General features: G+C 43.7%; 2 pseudogenes; both read left to right on the top strand.

Moving 5' to 3' along the window:
• The first annotated feature begins 10,988 nt into the window (after nt 1–10,988).
• On the top strand, nt 10,989–11,108 carry LOC136646691 (5S ribosomal RNA; annotated as a pseudogene).
• A 7,489-nt stretch (nt 11,109–18,597) lies between these two features.
• On the top strand, nt 18,598–18,714 carry LOC136646336 (5S ribosomal RNA; annotated as a pseudogene).
• Nucleotides 18,715–22,707: the final 3,993 nt, after the last annotated feature.

The following is a 22,707-nucleotide window of genomic DNA, read 5'->3' as shown; positions in this document are numbered from 1 at the left end:
GGATTTTATGGGGCTAGTGCTTTGGTCAAGGACCGCACAGTTCATGGGCTTTTTATCATGGCAATAAAGGAAGGGAAGATCCTCACGTCACTTAAAAATGCAATACAGCAGATTCAGATGGAGATGACATTGCAGATCTGGGGCCATGAATCACTCAATAGAAAGTGAAAAGGAACAAAACTCAGCATAAACAGAAATTCTGCATGCACACAGTTTATTGTCCATTTGCAAAGGAACATGTCTGCATATTTGCAGCACCTTCTCTCCAAGTATTTATTTTAAGTGGTATATAATAAACAAAGGGAAGCAGACAAACCAGGTTAATTCTACTCTTCCTGCTGTCATTTTCTGTGGGATCAGCTGTACATGTTACAATAGCTATGGGGAAGATCACTGTAACACCTGTGCTTTCTGAGCAACAGCATAAAGGGAATATCATGGAGAGTTAAGAACACTGCTTAATCAATTATATATAACCTGAATGGGACAACTGACTACTTGTTGATCTTAATGGCATACCCAGGGGGTGCAAGAGGGACAGATGCCCTGGTCGCTATGCTTGGGGGAGGGGTGGTGCTGTGACCCTCTTGCCACCCCAGGTAGGCTGAGAACCGCGTTGACAGTGGCTGCAGGAGCTCAGTCACTCTAGGCACGGTTCTGCGCCCTCTGAGTGCTTTTCCCTCCCCTTTCTTTAAAGGGGAGGAGAAGGGGTGCCCTTTGAACAGTGGGAAACTGCATCAAGAGAGGTTACACTCCTGTGAGAAGGTTGTGTGAGGCTCCATGAGCCTCAGGTGAGTAGGCAGGGTGGATTTCTGTGCGGGAGGGCAGCAATAGCGCATGGGGGGCACCATCGTGGAGCTCTGCCCCAGGCACGGGGCTGCGGAGGTCTGCAGCTGGGTGCAGGTCCAAATTGTGTAAAGAGAGGGAAGGGGGGAAAAACAGTATGAGGATATCAGTACAAGTACAGATATCAGTACAGTACTGCAACCAGTATCCACTCTGTCCTGCCCTCCCCTCTCAATCACTCCTATGTTCCTCTCCCTTCCTCCCCATGTGCTGTTCCATTGTTGGCTTACCAGAGCTGGCACAGGCATCAGGCTTTGGTGGCAAGGCTGCAGCAGTGCCGCTTCTTGCGCCAGCACTCAAAAAATTATCACTGGCAGGGTGCCATGCATTCCATTGACAGTCATTCGACAACAACAGAACACTGTTCTGCTGTCATAAAACTCTTCATGCGCCAACCCAATCCCAGTTAGGATTGGGCTGTTCAACAAATAAATAAGCATCTTGCTTAAGTAAAACTGTGCATTATGATCTGGATGAACTCTAATTAATGCTCGTGCCTTTCATGCGTGTTTGTGTTTGGCTGGCACCAAGAATTCGACCGTGGCACTGAAAGTGATTGCAGGGCTCATCTCAAAGCAAAACAGCTGAGAATGTTCAAAGGAAGCAGAAAGAATCTCTTTAAAACATGAGATATACCTCAGGCACTCCTTATTTTCGGGTGAATTCAATCTAAGTGGTAACGTCAGAGTAACTATACACATTTAATCCCAGCTTATTAACTGAACCCCTGGGGTGCCAGGGGAAGGAGAAGGTTAATGTCTCTCCAGAGGACCCCAGGGATGCCACAGTGTAGAAGTCAAATAGGGCGTATGGCGTTTCTTACAGCTTCTAATGTGTTATATTGCCCTGAGCTCTAATATGAATGGGTTACTTCCATTGACTTCTACAGAACTTGTTCAACACACATGTTGAAGACCATTTGCCTCAGCAAAATATGCATACTATGCTATCAAAGGGATTCCTCTCCTCCGGGTCAATTTTAATTGGCTTTCCTGCCTCATTAAACTTCACTGACTTTGGGTCCATTTCCAAGTCCAGTTCAAGATGTTGGCTATGAATTTATAGTCTAAACAGCTGAGTATATTTCAAGGATTGCCTTCTTCCATGTCTGTTGAACTAGGTCCGGGGAGACACACAGCCATTTACTTTACTGTTTCATGATGAGTCGGTCAGTGTCTCAGAACCTTACCTACTTACCAGGCTTATAATGACAATAAAATAGAAGTATGGATAAAGACATGCTGCTTGCAGGAAGAGAGAGGTAAACATGTATAATGTAAACAACAGCAGATGCAAATAATTGCCCAGGTGTTAAGATCAGCCTGTGAGGCCCTGCTCCAGGTCCCCGCCCCATCTAAGTTGCAGCAGGTGGGGATCCCTAAAATATCTTCTTTGGGGTAGTACTCCATTTATATAATGCCCTGTCTTGAGAGATACACTTGACACTCAGTCTTTTTTTCATTTTGGTACTAGGTGAGAACTTTGTTATTTGTCCAGGTTTTTTAGGCTGTTTGGGTTTGCTGTTTTATGGGGTTTTTTCGTCTGCTTAATGGGCTTCCATTGCTATCGGTTTTACACCTATCTTTTAAAAAATGTTGTCTGCTTTGAATATTGTTAGCCATCTCTAAGAGTGGGGTAGAAATTTATCTGAATGGTAGTGTAGAAATATTAAAAACTAACAAATAGTGTAACATTTACCCCACACCCCACTGGGAAAATTCACATTCCGAAGTTACACACACACAAAACACCACGCTGGCGATTATGCATTCTGACATAATGTGGTGTTTTTTTCACATATATACCATATACAATCATATAAGATACACTGTACAACTATTCCATCATAGGCATTCCTCCTTGGAGAGAAAATGTCTTGACAGGCTCAATCAACAGTCATTCATTCTGATGGGTGATCGGCCTGGAATATTCTTCTGAAATGAATATAATGCAACTCAGTGTGAAATGGCAGCAAATAAACAAACAAAAAATCAAATAAATAATACAGTAGAACCTATTTAAGTTGACCACATAAGGGACTGGAGGAATTGGTCAACACAGGGAGGTGGTCAACATACGGAAAAATATGTAATACTGTACTTATAATATTTTTAGAGTCTTTATTACAGATATCATACCTAAATATGTACAGTGAAGATATAGAAAAAATGCATTCAGAGTTCCATACATAAGTACATATACTGTATGTGAATTATTATTCTTTTTTTAAAAAAGAGTCAATCCTGGTTTGCTTCTTCTTTTTTGTGTAAAAATAAGAAGAGAATGCACTCTCAATGCTCACTATCCCATTCAACATGCCTGGACATTTATTCATGGCATATGACTTCTACTGTTTTATCAGATGCCCAACATCCCCTTCCTTTGGAATCTCTGCATCCATGTCGTCCTCACTTTCTTCTTCCCCGGGTGTGTCCTTCACTTCTCTGCTGGGCTGTACTTCAGACAGTATTGCTTGGAATATTGTATCGGATCAGGTTCATTGCAGGTTCCACTCTTACATTTGTTACCTTTCATGACGAGGCTTCTATCAGGTATTGCTTTGAAAAAGAGTCCGCACTCATCAGCATTAAAAATGTCATAATCTTCGAAGCCTCTTGGAAAGTCCGGGAACTTAGTAATGAATTCGTCAACAACTTCTGCTGGAACTTCATTTGACTCACCACACAAGACTTTCTGGGAGATCTCGTGTCACAGTTTAAATTTTTCAAGCCAACCACTTGATGCTTAGAAATCTTCTACCCTGAATTCCTGCACATTAACAATTTCTTGAATCATTGGCCCTGAGATTCTGGCATTCACTGCCCTCATTTGTTTGAACCAGTATAAAGTAGCTTCAGTTACTTCATCAAGCGAAGTTTTCTTTCTTTTCCACTGAAGGCCTCTGTTTTCCTTACTGCATCTCTCAAAGTACGCATCTTTACATTTTTTGATGTTGCTAACTGTGGTCTTGATTCCTTGTTAGTGTTCAGTGGGCAACTTAGGGAGGGTAAATTAATACTCTGTGCAATGGCTGAAATAGTCAAGCTACAACTTACAGAGGTGGTCAATATAGAGAGGTTGGTCTCCTATAGTGTATATGCAGTGTCTGTCCATACTGTGAAAATTAGGTCAACTTAATGAGGTGGTAAATATAGAGAGGTGGTCAACTTTGGAGGTTCTACTGTACAGCCTTTTCTCTTGGAGAAAATGGGATACATTGGCAATTCCAAACCTGAAAGAGTTTAATTCACTTCACATAGAACTGAAGATTCTCTTTGTGACTTTTTTCCCCAGTTACTCCACTTCCATGATGCTTTCCCTATGTACATTTAGACAATAGATATGTCTGTGTGGATAATATATTTCTTGAATTTGAAGATGACAGTTCCAAAGGTATCTACATTCAGATTTCCTTACCATGAATTGAGTTATAGATATCAGTACCCTCTGAGCTTACCCTCTGAGCTTACAATAGGTGGAATTACTGCCCAATCCTATGGGTCACTGCTACCGCTGCTGCCGGAACTAGTGTTCCAGCAGCAGAATGTGCTTTCTGGCTATTGTGCTAGATCAGGGGTGTCAAACCCGTTTCATACAGAGGGCCGAAGTTAGCAATCAGGGCTCCAGCTGAGGGCCAGAAGTGATGTCATTAAGCAGAAAGTGACAACATTAAGCAGCTAATGGCCAGAAATCAGACCCTGTTCTCATACAGAAATTCATTAACTGCTAATGACAGAAGAGAAAGTACGCAAATCTTGATCATATTAATTAATCAATTAATTATGTATTTAGCAAATGACTAAGAAAGTTCCCCTGATTAAACAGGTGCCATTTAAGATGTATTTCTCTTTTTCCTCTCTACCTTTTAAATTGGCACCTACAATTTTCCTGTTCACTCCCATGTGAACAACATACAGAACAGGAGAAGTTAGACACTGGTGTAGTGTCATTAGACACTAGAGAAGAGAAGTCAGCTTGGCCAGAAAAAGGGGCAATTACCCCCATTCCTCGGCAAAGACAAGAATTTACCAGCCACTCCTGAGGAGGCTATAAGATTGCAGTTCTATAGATTTCCTTCAAAGTAAGTCCCATTGAAATCAGTAAGGCTTCTTTCCAAGTAGACCAATTCCAGCTAATTTTATCAGAATTACTGGCTCTATGCATATGAGTATGTATGTAAATATATGCAAATCTGATTGATTTGTCAACTAAAACTCATATGATTAATTGACTCAGATTTCTTTAATCAGGAGATGTCCCTCATTTCAGGAACTTTTTTTCCCTTAAAGCATCTCTTTATTTCATGCTCCATTTCTCGAACATTTCAGCAGTTTATATACTCACTTCTTAAAGTGACATTTTTTTTCAGTTTTAATCTCTGAAGTCTTTAAACCTCATGAAGCCTCAGATAAGATATTTCAGTCAAATCCCACAAGAGAAACCACAGTACAGGGCAAGTGTAGCTTCGCGGTGAGTACTGAAGCAGTCCAACTTGACATTGTCTCAATGGCGTAGCTAGAGGAGGTGCAAAGCACTAAATTTTGCAGGCGCCTGCATGTGCCAGACAAGCAGCCCTTCCCCCTCCCCTTCAGAGCCACTCTGGGTGGTGGGAGCAAAACAGAGGTGGAATGCTTAGGGCTTTGCACCTCTTCTAGCTATGCCACTGCTTTCTCTAATAGGATTTTTCTGTGAGAACTTGATGGGAACTTAGGTTCCAGCAAGCACTGACCAGTGGACCCCCCCCCACCAAAAAAAAAAAAATTCAGTGTACTTAAAATTTTGAAATGTCAGAAAAAACCTGATACAGATTGTGCCCCCCCAAAAAAAATTCCTCTTAAATCCCAGAATTAGACCTGAAATTCAAAACTACAGAAAATGGGGTATAACCCTAACTTGAACTATAGAAAAATGTTTCCTTGAGCAATTAAACACATCCATACCAATTAAGTATTCTCTACTTTGCATGCGTCCTCTCTGTCATAATTATAGTTCTGTCTTGTTCCTCCTGGGCAGACCACAGCATGGTTTATCCCAGGCCATTCTGAAGAAACAGAATACGCTTTCTGGATCAGTGTAATTGGAAGCACAGTGTTGACAGTGACATTTGCTGACTCTGAGGAGTTACCAGGAAGAGCGGAACTTCCTCTCCTACCTTACATAGATCTATAGAAAGGTACCTTATGCTGAGTCACAACAATGGTTCATCTCACTCAGTATTATCAACACAGACGGGCAATACCTCTCCAGAGTTTCAGACTCAGGTCTTTCCCAGTTCTGCATGGAAATGCTGGGGACTGAACATGGAACCAGTATGCAAACATGGGCACTTACACTGAGCGACAGCCCTGCCCCATGATCTCCTGATATTAGTGACAGGAAGTTTCTACCAGTGAACCACCTTTCCAGTTACTATTATAAATAACTTAAAATGTTGATATGCCAGACCCACAAGTCTTGGGTTATATCTCAGCTAAGTTTTTCTCCCCTCATTATTCATAATTTAGGAGTAATATATTAAACATGTAAGCCTGAATAGCATTAACACACTTATTGCTTCTTACATGTGATAAGTGCATAATTAATAAAAAGTTTTGAATAAATTTGTATTTACATGTAACCCTGCCTTCCCCCCAAATAAAAACACTTGTGCCAATTTTTAAAAAAACTTAGAGCCCAATCCTATGCATGTCTACTCAGAAGTCAGTCCCATTATAGTCAATTGGGCTTACTCCCAGGAAAGTGTGGATAGGATCGCTGCCGGGCAGCCCAGTCCTAAAGGGCAGCCCAATCCTGAGCTGCCCGGGGCACCCCCGCTCAGCGGCACCACGAGGACTGCCGCCGCATCCAGTGCCTCCCGCCCTACCGCAGGAGGCACCTCAGGAGTAGGGGATGTTTGTAAGGGAGGTAGCCCCGCAATGGGGCTACTCTCTTTAGCAGCACCCAAAGTGCCCAAAGGCACCACTAAAGTAAAGGCGCTCATTTAAGGCACACAGCCTCCACTAGCACCGAGGATCCTGCGGAGCAGAGCTCCACGGGTCCTCCTCCCGCCTGCCCCCCAGGCACTCCTCCCTCCCCGCAACACACCAGCCTCTCCACCCCTTCCCCGTGTCACGGTGGCCTCCCCCCTCCCCAGAACACCCCCGTCCCCACCCCATTTGCTGTTCCGCAGCCCGGCAGTGGCAGGCACTGCTGAGCTGCAGAACGTGGGCGCCCGCTGGGTGGTGGCTCAGCGCCGGCCAGAGCTCAGCCACCTCCGGTGGGAGCCCAGCAGTAAGCCCTGCAAACGTGCCTTACGGCACGTTTGCAACTGTGGTCCGCGCTGCGGAGGCACGGTGCAGACCATAGGATTGGGCCCTTAGTTACTACGGCTACTACTTAATATTAACAGCCCAATCCTATCTGGGCCAGCTGATGTTCTAGCTCTTTTTCCACTGGCACTGACAGCTGTAAAGCTATCAGAGCCAATCTTAAAGAGCTCCAGAAAAGTGCTACTCAAGTAAGATGGCACAAGATGTGGGAGGGAGTGGTGGGCAAAACAGGGTGGCAACAGGAGTGGGGGAAGTTGGAGGCTTCCCACTGTGCAGAGGAGACTTCCGCAACTGCCCCCCTTGCAGTATGCAGTGGTAGCCATTTTGGCTGGGAAAGGGGATGACAGGATTGGGCTCTAAACTCATCTGAGTGAAAATGAGACAAGGATATCAAGGGATAGGGACATTCTGTAATTTGCAAACCTTTATCCTGATATCTGATATTAAACTTGAATATGACCACATAACTCATATAATGGAAATGCCACAAGCAATGACAGGAAGACCTGTACAAAATCAAAGGAAACACAATGTGTATTCAAGTGATGGCCATAAATTTCCTGCTTTTTTTCAATGAAGTTCACATTTGGTTCTTCCATAACCTCTAGTGAGCAGTTGATTTAAACTATAGGAAGAATGGAGCAAGTATGTTAGGTGCTTGCATGGAGGAAGTGTTCTGTACTCTATTCACTCATTCTGCTTTTTTTTTTCGGGGGGGGGGGGGGCACATGATGGAATCTCCATGATGGAAAAATGCTTTAGATTCAAGTTATGTTTAACTAATTTTTTCCCATTGTCTTCACTTCTCAAATTGTTGTTGTTAGTGTTCTTTGGCTCATAAAGTAGAAGAAACAAGGCAAAACATTTTCTACAGACCTAAAGATGAGTCTAGTCAAAAGCAAGTGACAGACAGAACAACCGGTAGACAGAAAAGGGGGGAAAAAATCTACGGATGTGTGCGTGCATGTAAGAAAGAGCCTGAGTGAAAGACTTTCCCCAGACAAAAAAGACAGATATAAACAGCTTTGGGAAAATACTTTCTCATTTTTCTATTTCACAGCTGATTGATTTCAACATCCCAGAGCCCATCTCTCCAACCTACTAAGTGCTCTCTGTAGCATCAAGCTGTCCATTGTATTACTGAACACAGCCACTCAGTACTAGTGTTCTCAAGTTGCTAGTGCAAGGGAAAAAAAATCTACATTGTTTTGAAAGGTTGCCCAGCTATCCAGTAGACACAAGCCAGGAGGTGCAATTGAATTTTAAAGAGGTTTTGATGTCTTCCCTCTGCCCTAGTAGTTCACTGAAAGATTTCATTTTGCAAAACATAGGCAGAACAAATGAGAATACTATTGTTTGATTGAGAACAGAGTGGGCCAGATCTATAGGGAAGCTGATGGAGAAATTTTAATCAGATTCCACACTATGGAACAATAGATGCATTGACAGTACAGTAATGAATGATTTACAGTGGGACTTTTCTTTTTCATCTCTTAGTATACCTTCCTCGATCAGTTTCCAAAGCAAATCAGCAATTTTACATGCTGGTGTTCATTTGGAATACTCCTTGGTAGTACTGTAAGCATTGACTTCAGTTTGCCTCCTAAGAATGCATTTTGGTTCTCCCATTCTCCCCTAACTTATCTCCCTGGCTTTGGAGCTTCAGATAAGTAAACTGGGCATTGGCCCTGCTAATGTACCTACTGTGTGGAATCAAATTGATGCCATATGTACTCCGCAAGCCTATCCCCCACCATTGGCGCCAGTGCAACTGCACTGATGGAGTACACACTGCATCCAGTGGTGGCCATTTTGCTGGCATGTATCTGAGTTGGATGTTGGATGGCCTAGGAAAGAAAGCGTCTGCTGCTCATCCGTGTTGCTGAGATACACACTTTCCCTCCCCCTCCCCCTCCCCCTGATCCATCCCAAAACTGCCCCTGCCTTCCCCGTCCCCACCCATGACTTGCCTCCACTGCCAACACAGCCTCCAATGCACCAGTGAAGGCTTCTGGAGCTGCTGTTGCCTGCACCTCACTGATGTTCATTGGTGGCAACAGCCTGGAAGCACACGACAGCAGCCTGGCTTTCACACCATCATAAAGGGCCTTGTCTGCTGGAGCCCAGCATCCCATTGCCTTTTTATCAGATGCCAGGGAAGAAACTGTTCATCTGTCCGCTGAACTTTTCATATTCAGGGAACTTAAATAGGCAGGAGGTCTGGTCTAGAGGGTTGAGCCTCCATTTGCCTGAAGATAACATCCACAAGGTTGCCAGTTCAAGGCCACCGGCACCGTGCGACCTTGAAGCAGCTGACAAGCTGAGCCAAGTTATTCCATCTGCTCTGAGCGTGGGAGGATGGAGGCCAGAATGTGAAACCAGATAAGAAAGAAACACCTGAATGTTGTGGTTCTTGAAAGATAGAACCTTCTTTCAATTGTAAAAAACCCTATGGGGATTTAAATAGCCTGCCTATGTAAACTGCCTTGAATAAAGTCTTGAATAAAGATCAAGAAAGGCGGTATATAAATACCTGTATAATATAATAATAATAATAAATATATGTAAGTAGCTCTTAGGTCTGAGTTAGAATTTCTTATTTTTCTTGCTGCATGTTATGAATCTAAATGTACTCCTGTATTCTTTATCCTTGGGGGTTTATGTCTTCTCTTAAATCTTTTCCTGAAATAAAGTTTTTAATTATATGAAGTAGTGGTGGATTTTATGAATGGACTAATAACGCACTTTGCTTAAATCTAGGCTTTCATTGAAAGGCAATAATGCTATTCATTGTGCAGGAAGAGAGAGGAGGAGAATGGGGGAATGGATTACTTAACAACCCTTACTCTCCCTGATGCTGTTGGTAGATCCAAAAGGACTCTAGCTTTTTCCTTAACTGTAACAACATGGCAGGAGAGAAAATCCAGTGAGGCAGCTCCGTGAACGGCCTTGAAGCAGCTGACAAGCCAAGCTGAGTTTTTCCACCTGCTCTTTGGTGTGAGTGAAGAAGCATCTTGGCCGCCCTTCAAGTGAGAGATGAAGGAGCTGCTTGTCAGCCTGTGTGTGGGAGGCAACTGGAGGCCAGAAGTGAGACCAGACCAGAAAAGATCCATCTGAAATATTGTGCGCTTCTTGAAAGACAGAGCCTTTCTTTGATTGTAAAAATCCCTACAGGGGTTTACAACAGGGGTTTAGAACAGCCTGACCATGTAAACCACCTTGAATTAAATCCGAGGAGAAATCTGATGACCAGGAAAGGTAGTATATAAATACTTGTATTATTATTATTATTATTACTTGATAGAGAATAGGATTGGGGCCTTAGAAACCAGTCCTATTCTCCCCCCCCCCACTGTTGATACAGTGGCACTGAAAAGGAGGGCAGATGGGGAGGCTTAAGAGGGGAAATGTCTTACTCCTCTGTAAGCCTCCCAGTCTGCAATGGGTCTCCTCGGACCTGCACAGTAAGGCCCAAATCCTAACCAAATTTTCCACACTGGCACAGCTGTGCCAATGGGGCATGTGCTGCATCCTGTAAATAAGTGGCAGTCTCAGAGAACTCCTCAAGGTTTGTTCCCTTACCCCAGACCTGCACTGCCCTTACCTCAGTGCTGAAAAGTTGGTTAGGATTGTACCCTAAGGGCCCAATCCTATCCAATTTCCCAGTACTGGTGCAGCCATGCCCATGGTGCGTGTGCTGCATCCTGTGGTGGGGAGGCAGTCACAGAGGCATCCTCAAGGTATGGGAACATTTGTTCCCTTACATTGAGGTTGCACTGATGCTGAAAAGTTGGGTTGGATTGGGTCCTCGATCATTTAGAACTTCTGCTACTAATATGCAGCAACTGTTACCCTGCACATCCCTGATCTTGTCTGATCTTGGAAGCTAAGCAGGGTCAGGCCTGGTTAGTACTTGGATGGGAGACCGCCTGGGAATACCGGGTGCTGTAGGCTTATACCATAGTCTTTCGAGACTGAAGGTTGCCAACCATCTGCTACTAATTGAGACAGGATTCAGACCTTGCTGGAGACTTGGTCTGAATAGCACAATTTCAGTCTTTATCTTTGCAGAGACTTCTATAATGCACATCTTCAGGGATGCATCTTTTCTAAAATATATATATATATTTTTGCATTGGCTGTGATAAGTTGGGAATGAATAAAACCCTCTTTCCCTTCAAGCACATTTCTTTCATCAGCCCTCTGGCCAGCAGGACACTTTCACTCAGTGCCACAGAGAAGAACTCAATATGTCTATTAGTGTACCTGCAGGGGTTATTCCTTTAAAGTCACTGGCAGTTCAGCTTCAGATATCAAATCATACATAAAACACCTCAGAAGAGTTCTTTTTCAGTCCTGAAAAGATCTGCCTTTAATGCAAGCATGTCAAGAATTATGTCGGGGCTGTATGCTCTGGGGTCCTCGCTATTACCTATAAGCCAGGGAAATGCTCCTTTGTACAGAAATTGAGATTTACTCACTCAGACTGCACACATGCCGGCATGTACACACCCACACATATGCACACAGAGAGCTTGGTAAATGTTACCGTGACACAGTTTACAGGCACCAGGAGGAGCATAAAACAAACCTTTCCAGGAAAACGGGACATGGATATGAAGCATTGCTAATGTCAGACGTAGATTAACATTAACACCACAGCGAGCATTCTGAAAGTTTAATTGCTTATGTATGTTGTGTGAGCAGATTTAAAATCTATATTTACACACATTGGGTGGCATGTACTCATTAATAAATTAAAGACTCACAAATCCACTATAAATCATTGGAACCGTGACTTGGTTTTCTGATTGACTAGCACTTTCTGGGTTGACGTTGTCCTGCTCTCATGCCAAGAGTCTATTTATGGGACCACATAGAGATGAAAAATGACCTCAGGCTGTCAGGTTTTCACACAGAAAGAGGAAGGTGTCAACTTTTTCTTCCTGGGCCACCTTCCATTTCTGATTCAAGAAGGAAGCAGAAAGTGTATCAGAAAAAATGGTGTGCATGTTTGGCCATGCTGTGGGGAAAACTTTCCAGCTGCCATATCTGCATCTACGTTTCTTGCTTTCCTTTGAGAAAATGAAGAGGAACGTAAGCAAAGCTGCACACTCCCAGTTTGAAAATCACCTCAGTCTGCTAGGCACCAGTTCCAATGTAATGCTTCTCTTCATGGAAATGCATTTGGGATGAGTCATGAAGAGAAATATGCATAGACAAGGCAATACTATGGCAAAACTCACAAGGCTTGACAAAATCTGTCCGAAAGTAGAATATTAAAAACCTGCTGAATCTAGTTTACAAATAAACTTTTTTCTGAGATGCTGTTTTCTGTATGAATTCTGCCACTGCCAAAGCAGATCAGAACAGAAAAATGCTGCACCAGAGTTGTTAAAAGCGCACCTAGGTTTCTCCTGCTTTTATGAGAAGCTTAAAAAGTATGACCAGAGAAAGTTCTGGAGGAAAGTAATTCATTTTATCCAGCACTCTCTGGAGATGAGACACCACCATCTGCTCAATTACCATGCCCATGAAAGAGAGGCTTGATAATGGCCAGTAATTCTCCAGAATGGTGGGCCCCAGTGAGGGCTTTTTCAAGAGGGAGCAAACCACCGCCACCTACAAGGCTTCAAGCAGTGCCCCCTCAATCAAAGATGTATTCATCACCCTCCCCACCCAATCATATAAGTCATGCTAGGCAAGAGTTGAGAGGGCAAATGCTGGCCCCATGCTCCAAAGCAGGGGTGCCCAAATCCCGACCTGGGGGCCACTTGCAGCCCTCAGGGACCCCCAATCCGACCCGCGGGGAACCCCCAGTCTCCAATGAGCCTCTGGTCCTCTGTAGACTTGCTAGAGCCCATGCTGACCCAACAAAACTGCTCTCAGTATGAGGGTGACTATTCAACCTCTTGCGTGAGTTGTGAGACGAGGGCTCCTTCCAGTGCTTGCTATTTCATGTCTGTGATGCAGCAGTGGCAGCGATGGAAAGGCAAGGCCTTGCTTTGGGCAAGGCCTTTTATAGGCCTTGAACTATTGCAAGACCTTCATTCATTCATTTAATTTCCATCTCTAATATAGTCATTTATATAAACTTATGCAAATTTGAAATGTAAATTAATTCTTTTTTTCCCCAGCCCCTGGCACAGTGTCAGAGAGATGATGTGGCCCTCCTGCCAAAAAGTTTGGACACCCCTGCTCCAAAGAATCTTGTCCTCTTCATTACTAGTTGAAAAGAATCCCAAACAATAAAGCTACCCATTAGAGATAAGGTGCTTTTCTTGCACTGATATGTCATAGGTAGGGTCCTATAATGATTTCTTTATGGCTGATTAAACCCTAAATAGAGTGGCTCTCAAACTGGTGGGTCACACCAGGAAACTAGAAGAAGATCACTATTACTTAAGGGAAGTGGCTAAGAAATTGGCAGCAACGTGATTGACACAACTGCACTGCTGTTGGAAAGGAAGTTTTTTTTTTTAAAGCTTACCGGGAGGTCACTATGGCTCTCCAGAGAGTTCGGGGAGCCTGAGAACCCCTCTCCAGCCCTCCCCGCACCTCCAAAGTAGTGTAAAAAGCAAAAGAGAGAGAGAGAGAGAGAGAGAGAGAGAGAGACCACTTTTGGTTTTCGCCACGAAATCAGAGGTGGTAGACTTTGTTTTGCCTTCCTTCTTCCACAAACACTGGTTCCAGTGTTAGCGTATAGCACAAACACTGCTGCTATAGTAGGTTTCATTGCCAAGTCCAAAGTGTGAACGCACATGTATGTGTGTGTGTGTGTGTAGATTTCATAGGCTTCTTACCTTCAGTGACTGTTTGAGGTGGCACACAAACAGAGAGCAAAAATGTTCACCTCCTCTAAAGTGGCAGCTGCATTTTAAAGCTGAAATTTCCACTCTAAAGGGACTATTTCAAAAGAAGTGGTCCACAGTGATCAGCACATGTCCCCCTCTTTTGGCCTAGTGCTTGCCAAAGAGAAGGAGAGGGAGACTGTTTGTACTGCTGGTTTCCTCTTTAAACAGATGATCTGCAGTGCAATGTGCAGACCGGTTCCTCCTCCTCTCTTGGCACGGCGCTTGTCAAGAGAGTGGCAGGAAGCATGTTGCACATTGTTCAGCCTAAAAAGTAAGGGGTTTCTCGTTTGTTTTTTCCCCCTTCTCCCATGGGAGCTTCGCGCACACTTGCACAATCAATATGAAAATTCAGCACAGCACTAGGAGGATTAGCAATACAAGGCTTTGGTTTCTAGAAACGAATTCAGCTACTTAATATATAAGATCACGCGTCTTTTGGTAGCACGGCACTCATTCTTGCAAGCCTTGCATCACGACAGGGAGACTGGTGAGAACGTGGCCATTCCAGTCCAGTTAAGTTACCTTTGCCCAACACTTTCATGGCCCCCGTGCATCTCTTCTTCCAAACTCCCACAATTTTTAAATATTACAAGCTGTCATCTCTGTCTCATTAAATAGAGTATATTCTCACTTGATTCTGACCTGCAGTGGGGCCTGCTTAAGGTGCAATCAGTCATGAGATCATTAATACAGAGACAGGCTCAGAGGGCAAGGATATCCATCTAAAATTAATTTCTTAACCTTTTCTACAATGACTTCACTGAGGATATTTTACCTTTTGTAATGGAGGTGGGGAGGAAGAGAGGAGTTCTGTGTTTCCCTATTGCTGTAAATAAAGGAGGAGGAGGAGAGAGAGAGCCACAGAGAATCAGCCTTCATCTGAACCCAAAGCATCACTTTTGGAGGCTCTTACCCGTGCAACTGAAGGATACAGATTAGCAGCACAGCACTCAGGGGAGGGCCATCCATTACACGAGGTGATGTACACTGCTTCAGTGGCAGACTGAGGATGGACAATGTGAAGGTGGTGGACTTAGGGTGCCCTTCGCCCTGAGTATGCCACGTCTGCCATCTCCCTCCAGACCACTACAGATAAAAGCCACATTGATTTCTGCTCACTAAAAGGAAGCAGATAGTGGACCATTCGCCTCCTTACTGTTTGCCTCTTCAAATGTGGGAGCATGGAACTTCCTGTAAATAAAACTTGGACTGTACAAATAAAGGAGCTCCTTCATTTGTACATTCCCTTTAAATCACACTGGAAGGCCCACACTTCCAACTGCACAAGGTGTATAGGGTGTTTTTTGGGTGGCTGCAGTGAACCCCAAAAGCATCAGGTGGTATTCCAGGTCATGTCACCCCTGACAGTACTGTACAGACAATAAGCAATGGATGAATGCCAGAATGGTATATCAAAGATTTAGTGCCAACCTAGATAATGTCCCAGCCTCTGCTCCTACCACTCTCCAATGTCTAAAGTGCAGCACTCTCTTCCCCTCCACATTGCCTCTTTCTCTCTGTCCCCCTCTTCTTTACCAATCCAGTGAGTGAAAGGAGAAGGATCAGTAGAGGAGGCAAGTAGGCGCACAGAGATTGGAGTCCCCCACCAATCCACTGCCTGAAGCAGGCGACTGCTTCAGTCAACCTCATGAATGGGCCAGCCCAGGCCTGTAGTGTGACTGGAGCCTGTGTGCCAATCCAGATTAGGGCTATGGTGGGGGGTGGAGCTTTTACCTATTGCCTCCACTCAATTAGCCAGAAATACAGTCAATCAAAGTAGACAATACTGTATTGGGCAAGATGGACCAATAGCATGACTGAATAAAAGGCAGTTTCATACATAGGCTTGAAGGCTTTCACCCTGCTTCTGAGTACTGGGCTGCAGCCTGATTCTGCATTGTCTCCAGACATGTAGGGCAGGCCTGAGGAACTTTCCACCTGCCAAGCTGAACAGATTCCACCCTTAACATTTGGTATTTAGCCATGGACTCAGTGGCTGGTGAGTAGCATTCAGCATGGTGGGTCACAAGTTGAGAATGTAGGACTTGTCTACTGAATCACCTTGTGAAGTTCTTGTATGGGAGCCAGAGAAATGGGTGTAACCACACAAGACAAAATAATGATGGCAATGAGAATCAGAGAGTGAATAGAGTGATATATGCAATAAGAAAACTTTGGTAGGTAATAGATGCTATTATCTTTGGCCTAAACCTCCCAGAGCACTTTACATGCATGACTCTGCCAAAAGAAATCTATAAGGGATGTTCTGAAAATGGACAGTGCAATACCACTTTTTCACTCTTCCCTTCATCTTTGCAAAATCTTTCTGACAGAATGCACAGACCGAAGAGGTATGATGAGTACAGCTGAATCACCTAGATGCATGAGATAGACAGAGAGCAATCATAGGAGGGCCCAGCATACACAGGTACTATCCTGGCAAAGTGGAAGCTTCCCCAACCTCTGAAGAAATGGGATGACTAATAGAATAATGGAAATTTCTCATCCTCTAGTGCTGTCACATCCCATTACGCTCAGACCAGGTAAAGGATGCGCTATCGATGCTGCTAAAACAGCCCTGCATACAGGGAGTATTTGCAGAAAAGTCAAAGGATGGAGTGTGGGAGAAGATGCAGACAAAAATATTAGCTCTCCATTAAATCTGCAAAGTGGGGGTGGTAGGTAGTCAGGAAAGCAAACAGGGCTGTGTGGAGCTCCTTATAACCCATTCATGCCAGCAGTCAGAGAAACAGATCACAGACAAGCGTAGGAGAGGAAAGGTATAGACAATTGGATTGCTTATTACTCAATTAATGTATTATTTAAAGTAACTGTAGCTATTTAGAAGTTTGCATCCAAGGCACCAAACAAAGTAATGAGCCATTACAAAAAAATAACGAATAAATAATGAACTTCAATAGCAAGCAATATAATAAACATAAATGGAGATCAGCAACCAATAATAAATCAAGTGCCTCCCAACAGCTGGCTTATATATAACCGACACGTCCGCCACGGAGTTCAGAATAAATGGTTCTTCTTCCCTCATATCACCCTCATGATAACTCTTTGATGTTCATTACTCTGAGTGATAATAACTGGTCTGATGTCACCCAGGGGGCTTCATGGCTGAGGGGGGGGGTCTGAACTTGGGTTTCTCTAGTCTGACACTCTAACCACAGCACTCTGCTGCTGCTCCATATATGGCTGACTTTCCTCAACCGCAAATGAACTCGTAGAGGCCATTTGAAAGTCTGGGATCCCGCAGAGAAAAAGGCCTTTCCAAATGTGTGATGCTCAAATACAAGCAGGTTCCTAAAAGAGCAGCCTTTCAATTTCCTGGTTGCAAACTACTTAGGGCTTTAAAAGTCAAAAGCAACACTTGGAAGTGTGACTAGAAACAAACCGCTGCCAAGCACTAGCAAAAATACGATCACATTTATGCGCCCCAGTTAAAATACCCAGTTAGAATGCCATATTGTCGACAAGTGAAGTTGCTAAGAAGGCTTCATTAGCATCCTCATGAATAGCTCATGCTACTAATCTAACTTGGATCTTACCAAAATATGGACAACTTGAGCACAGTCAGGTTTTTACAAGAAGGGCCAATGCTGGCACACTAGGTGAAGCTGGTGAAAGACATTTCAAGTCACACCTGAGCAGCCATTTGCAAGTTCAAGCTGCAAACCTGAACATTCAGAGAGAGAGTGCAACCTCGTCTAAACCAGTCTGAACCCCAAAGATCACTTTATCCACACTACAGAATTTGACAGAAGGGGAGATAGCAAATGAAACGTGGTTGCACAATGCTTCTATTAAGAATAATGCTATCAAGGAAGGATAGTTTCCGCCAAAGGAATCCCAGTTTTGTACTGAATATATGCCTCAGTATACTTCTGGTCATGTGTATTCTATCAGCAAAATCCCTGCAAGGTCTTAAGGTCCCAATTCCATTGACTAAACTTAGAACCTTCAAAATGTCAAGCGCGTGCTCTATCAAGAAATTATATTCCCCCACCCCTTAACTGTGCACAAATTTATACTGAACCTATGGAACACTGGCTATGGTAGCAAACATTTTCTGTGCCCAGACAGATTTCTTTTAAATACTGTTGGCTTGATTGGGACATCTTCCTAGAACTTTGGCAGCTCTGCAAGGTAAATAGCATCAGCTACAGAGAAGTCATTATGGAAATGCGGTTTTCTAATCATTTGGAATTTGCCTAACATATTGAGATATATTCAGGAGGTCTGTCCCCCCTGCTGGTGGCCAGACACAGGAATGAATCAGACTATCAGCCGGCTAGTCTGGTGTTCAGTGTCCATGTGTTGCATATTTTTGGTGGCCAAGACTTACAGCAAAGGCTTCTGGGTCAGGACCACACAGAAGCCAAGTCAGAACAGCCTGACAAGAAGCCATCAAGTTGCTAAAACTGCTGAAGTTCTGCCACTGCCACTTTCAGCTGCCACTGCAAGGCCACATAGCAGTGACACTGAAGCTTTTTTTGCAAGAGACTTATTGAACACAGGATGGTGGTGCTCTGCTGTGGTTCTTTTCAGCACATAATTGATTTGTGAAGTTTAGCCCACCTTGCAACTGTTACCCTGCACATGCCCAATCTCGTCTGATCTTGGAAGCTAAGCAGGGTCAGGCCTGGTTAGTACTTGGATGGGAGACCACCTAGGAATACCAGATGCTGTAGGCTTATACCATAGTCTTTCGAGACTGAAGGTTGCCAACCAACCAGCCCACCTTGGAGCTCCAACTTGGAGTGAAATTAAATGTTCAGCAGATACCTGGGTCTGGCAAGAAGATGGAGGGAAAGTGGGATCTGAGAAAGAAAACGGCAGCTGGGAAGTGGATGATCACTCTTTCTCATCCTTCAGCCACTTTGCCCCCCACAAATAGCAGATTTGACAAATAAAACTCCCCCTCAGCTTGGGTAGGGGGAGAAACAGGAGTGACAAAAGGCCACTAAAATGGTTGATGTTCCTTTGATGCTGACCCATGGGGGGGGGGGACTCATGCTGATTAGTTTGGGGCAGGCAGGCCCAGCTCTAAAATAAACATCTGTAACGTGGAATATGAAAACCTCCATACCCTTTATCTATCGGTTTCTCCATAGGGAACAAGCAAGGTGGTGCTCCTGCCATGTTTGATGAAGTAAGCTGGGATCCTCTAGGAAGAATGGATGGATCTTCCTAAGGGACACCGTAGTGCAAACAAGAAGGTTAATCCTTGCAAAGCATGCAGTACTCCTTGGGAGAAAGCTGCAACTACATTTTGCATGTACAGCCTCCAGGACTTGGTCTCATGTAATCACTTTGGCCATTTACAACTGAATGGCTAATTTGCAGTTATTTGTGGTCCAAAGTGTGGCTGTGCTATCATTCCTGTTATACTACAGTAAAAGACATGATTGCGTTCTGAGCCAGGCTTGTCACTTAGCAAACACTAATCCCCCACTTTTGCAAGGCAATTATTATGGGGTAGTCCAACTTTATAATATACAGCGTGCCTGCATGGTTACAGACTGATAACACCCAACCAGCAGTGGCATTGATTAAGTGCTGCTGGCAATCTCGCTGCTGGAATAGCAATAATATTGGCTGCCAGAAGCTGTAATACTGGAATAATTAATAACAGTGCTTAATCTTTCTCTCTGATGAGCAGTTGCAGGCAAGTTCTCCCCTCCCAAAAAAATACAGAGGAAAAAAACCCAAATCCTCTTGCAGAAGAGGAAGGAGAAAGCAGCAAGTGGAGTGAGGGAGAGAATGAAAAGAGCATTTTCTGACCCACTGCCACTTTAAATTCCAAGTTTAGAAATGTTAAGAGGATTGTCGGATGGCAGGTTCCCCAGCCTTGCCCATTGCCCAAGATTCCACGATTTAAGTCAAATTTTCTTTCTTAAGCACTGATCAAGTCTCAAGCAATCAATTGCAGTCCAATAAATAGCTCTGTAGCTGAATCAGCCATGACCACATTACAGTATATTCCTGTTACATTCCAACTGCAAATTGTTATTACATAGACATGGCCTGAGAGTTCACTGAGAACTTTAAAAAAAAACAACTCACACCTCCCATTCACCATTTGAAATTATGCAAAATTAGTGGAATATTTAATATTCCAGCTTTTTCTTAATTTTATATAACTCTGCTTTGTTTGATTCATGTATTTAATTGGAGATATTTATCCTGCCTTTGTGGCCCCAAAGAGGCTCTCAAAACAGCTTACAATGCAATAAGAAATACAATAATCAATAATTTTTTTTTTAAACTGAAAGAAACAGTAATAAAACATTAAATAATAAAATCAGTTCAAGGGTTCTCAAGTTAAAACCAATGGAGTATACAGAAAAATGTCAAATAATATTGAGGGGCATTAACTGAAATGCTTGCCTAAACAGAAACATTTTGACAAGGAGGCAAAAAACTGTCAATGAGGGGGTCAGGCATCCCCCAAGGGAGAGGCAGTTCCAACAACCAGGGGGGCTGTGACTGAAAGGGCCCTGTCACATGTCACACATCTCATTTCCTCCTCCCCAAATGAGGTTCAGAGTGACAGAGAACCCGGAGCAGGGCTCTGATGTTGATGGGCAGATTCATACAGAGAGACACTGATAAAATTTATTATTTCCCTTTCTGTCTGCAAAGCCACTCAAGTCAACGTACAATGACACAACTGTGAAACGGTGATAAAATAAGCAAATGATAAAAACAAGCAAAATAGTGGGGGAGGGGGAAGATAATATTTCCACTACCCATGAATTTAAACTGCCAGAGTAAAGAAAAGGTAAAAACGACACAAAAGCCATAGACCAGGATTTGTATTGCAAAGTCAGGAGGTTGCTTGTTAGACATCCTTAGAATTAGACCAGTGATTTTCAGCCTTTTTGGTCTCATGGCACACTGACAAGGTGCGACAATTGTAAAGGCACACCATCATTTTTTATTTTTTGCTGTTGACAAGGCACACTATGTTGGTGGTGGGGGCCTCACATCCCCAATGGCCTTTACTGGTAAATTACCCTCCCCAAACTCCCATGGCACACTTGCAGACCATTCACGGCACACTGGTTGAAAATCACTGGACTAGACAAACTCAGGCAAAATAGGTCTATCTGTAGCTCCTGCCTTGGTCATGTTAATTAAATGGAATTTCCTGATCTACTGTGTTATGCCACTGAATACCAGCCACTGGGGGATAGCAGCACTTCATGTTCTATCTACAGGCTTTCTGGGAGAATTTGGTTGACTACTGTGGTTGGGGCTGAGGCTGGGCAACTGGGCTTCTGGATTAGATGGCCCATCGGTGTGATCCAGCAGGGCTGTAAGGTTTTTCAGCTATTGGTGAACACCACCAAAATATCCATTTCCAGGCACTGTTAGAGTTTACTTCTCACAAAGAAGGTATCTGAACCTAGATTCTCCCCTATGAGATCTTAAAAACCTGAGAAATCACATGAGAGGAGATTTCCCCCCAGCTATAGCAAGGCCTATCTGGTTCTTAAGATGTTAATCAGCACACTGAATTGGGTATGGAACTGCAACAGCAGTCATGACATTTCGGCATCAAGTCTAATATACTAAAAATAAAATATTGAAATGAATGGGAACCCACCTGAAATGGCTCTCAACCCACCTAGCAGATCCCAACCTACAGTTTGAGAAACAGTGCAATAGATGCTTAGATAGACAAACAGGAACCTTGTGGCCCTAGGAAATCAGTCAGCAATGCCTCTGATCCACCAGTATCTGAACTGCCCTAGGTTGACCAGGCTCAGCGTCTTGGACCATTCATTTTTTTTTGTCAAGTGACAAAGCCGGTCCCACCCCCTTCCCACACCCCATTCCCAATCCAAAACTGCCCTTGTTCTGCCCTCCCCCTGCCCTCCCCAATCCCCCATGTTGGCCTCCCAGGCCTGTGCTTCCTTACCACCTCTGTCGTTGGATCTGGAAGGAGCAGGGCAGTATGCATCCTTCTCCGGCATCACAGACATGCCTTACAGTGTGACACTCCCAGTCTGCTGCAAGGGACTTATGCTGGCCCAGCGCAATCGCTCTGAGCCAAACATAGGACATTTTTGTGAAAGCTTTTGGCAAAGGTGAAAAGTATCCCTCCTGATCTTTTTTTCTTCAGATGTTACTATGTGGTGAAAATGGATGAAAGACCAATCAGAGTGAGAGCAATGCTGTTCCAGGAAGTGGTGGCTGAATGACACCAGAACATAACCAAGTGTGCTTGGCTACGTAGCAAGATACAGACGTGTGCCCCAAATGATCTTCAAATAACTGCCAAGAAAGAACCAGTTTGGAAAAAATATGCACCAAAATAGCAGCTGATTGGTGAGTTTAACATCCAGTGAACAAGCTGAGAAGGAGGGGACTTGCAAAAAGCACTCTTTTTGCAGCCCAAATAGAAAACAATAAATGAGTGACATTTGTCCACCACAGATACTAGAGCATAAGTTGATTTCACAGATAAGTCAAGGGCAGGTTTTGAACCAAAAAATATGGAATTTTCTATGACCCTTGGATAAGTCCGGTGGGTTAAACTTGGGGGAATATCTGACTATAGCTTTATCTGATTTCACCAGAGGCCAGATCCTGAAAAATAGGCCAGTAGTTGTTACTGAAGAACTGTACAGTCTCTAATTTATTAAAAAAATATAGTAAAAGATCCTAAGATGCATTTT

The sequence above is a fragment of the Tiliqua scincoides genome, chromosome 3, assembly GCF_035046505.1.
Source record: "Tiliqua scincoides isolate rTilSci1 chromosome 3, rTilSci1.hap2, whole genome shotgun sequence".
NCBI classification, from domain to species: domain Eukaryota; kingdom Metazoa; phylum Chordata; class Lepidosauria; order Squamata; family Scincidae; genus Tiliqua; species Tiliqua scincoides.
Note: the sequence above shows the minus strand (reverse complement) of the source record. Positions and strands in the feature narration are given on the sequence as shown.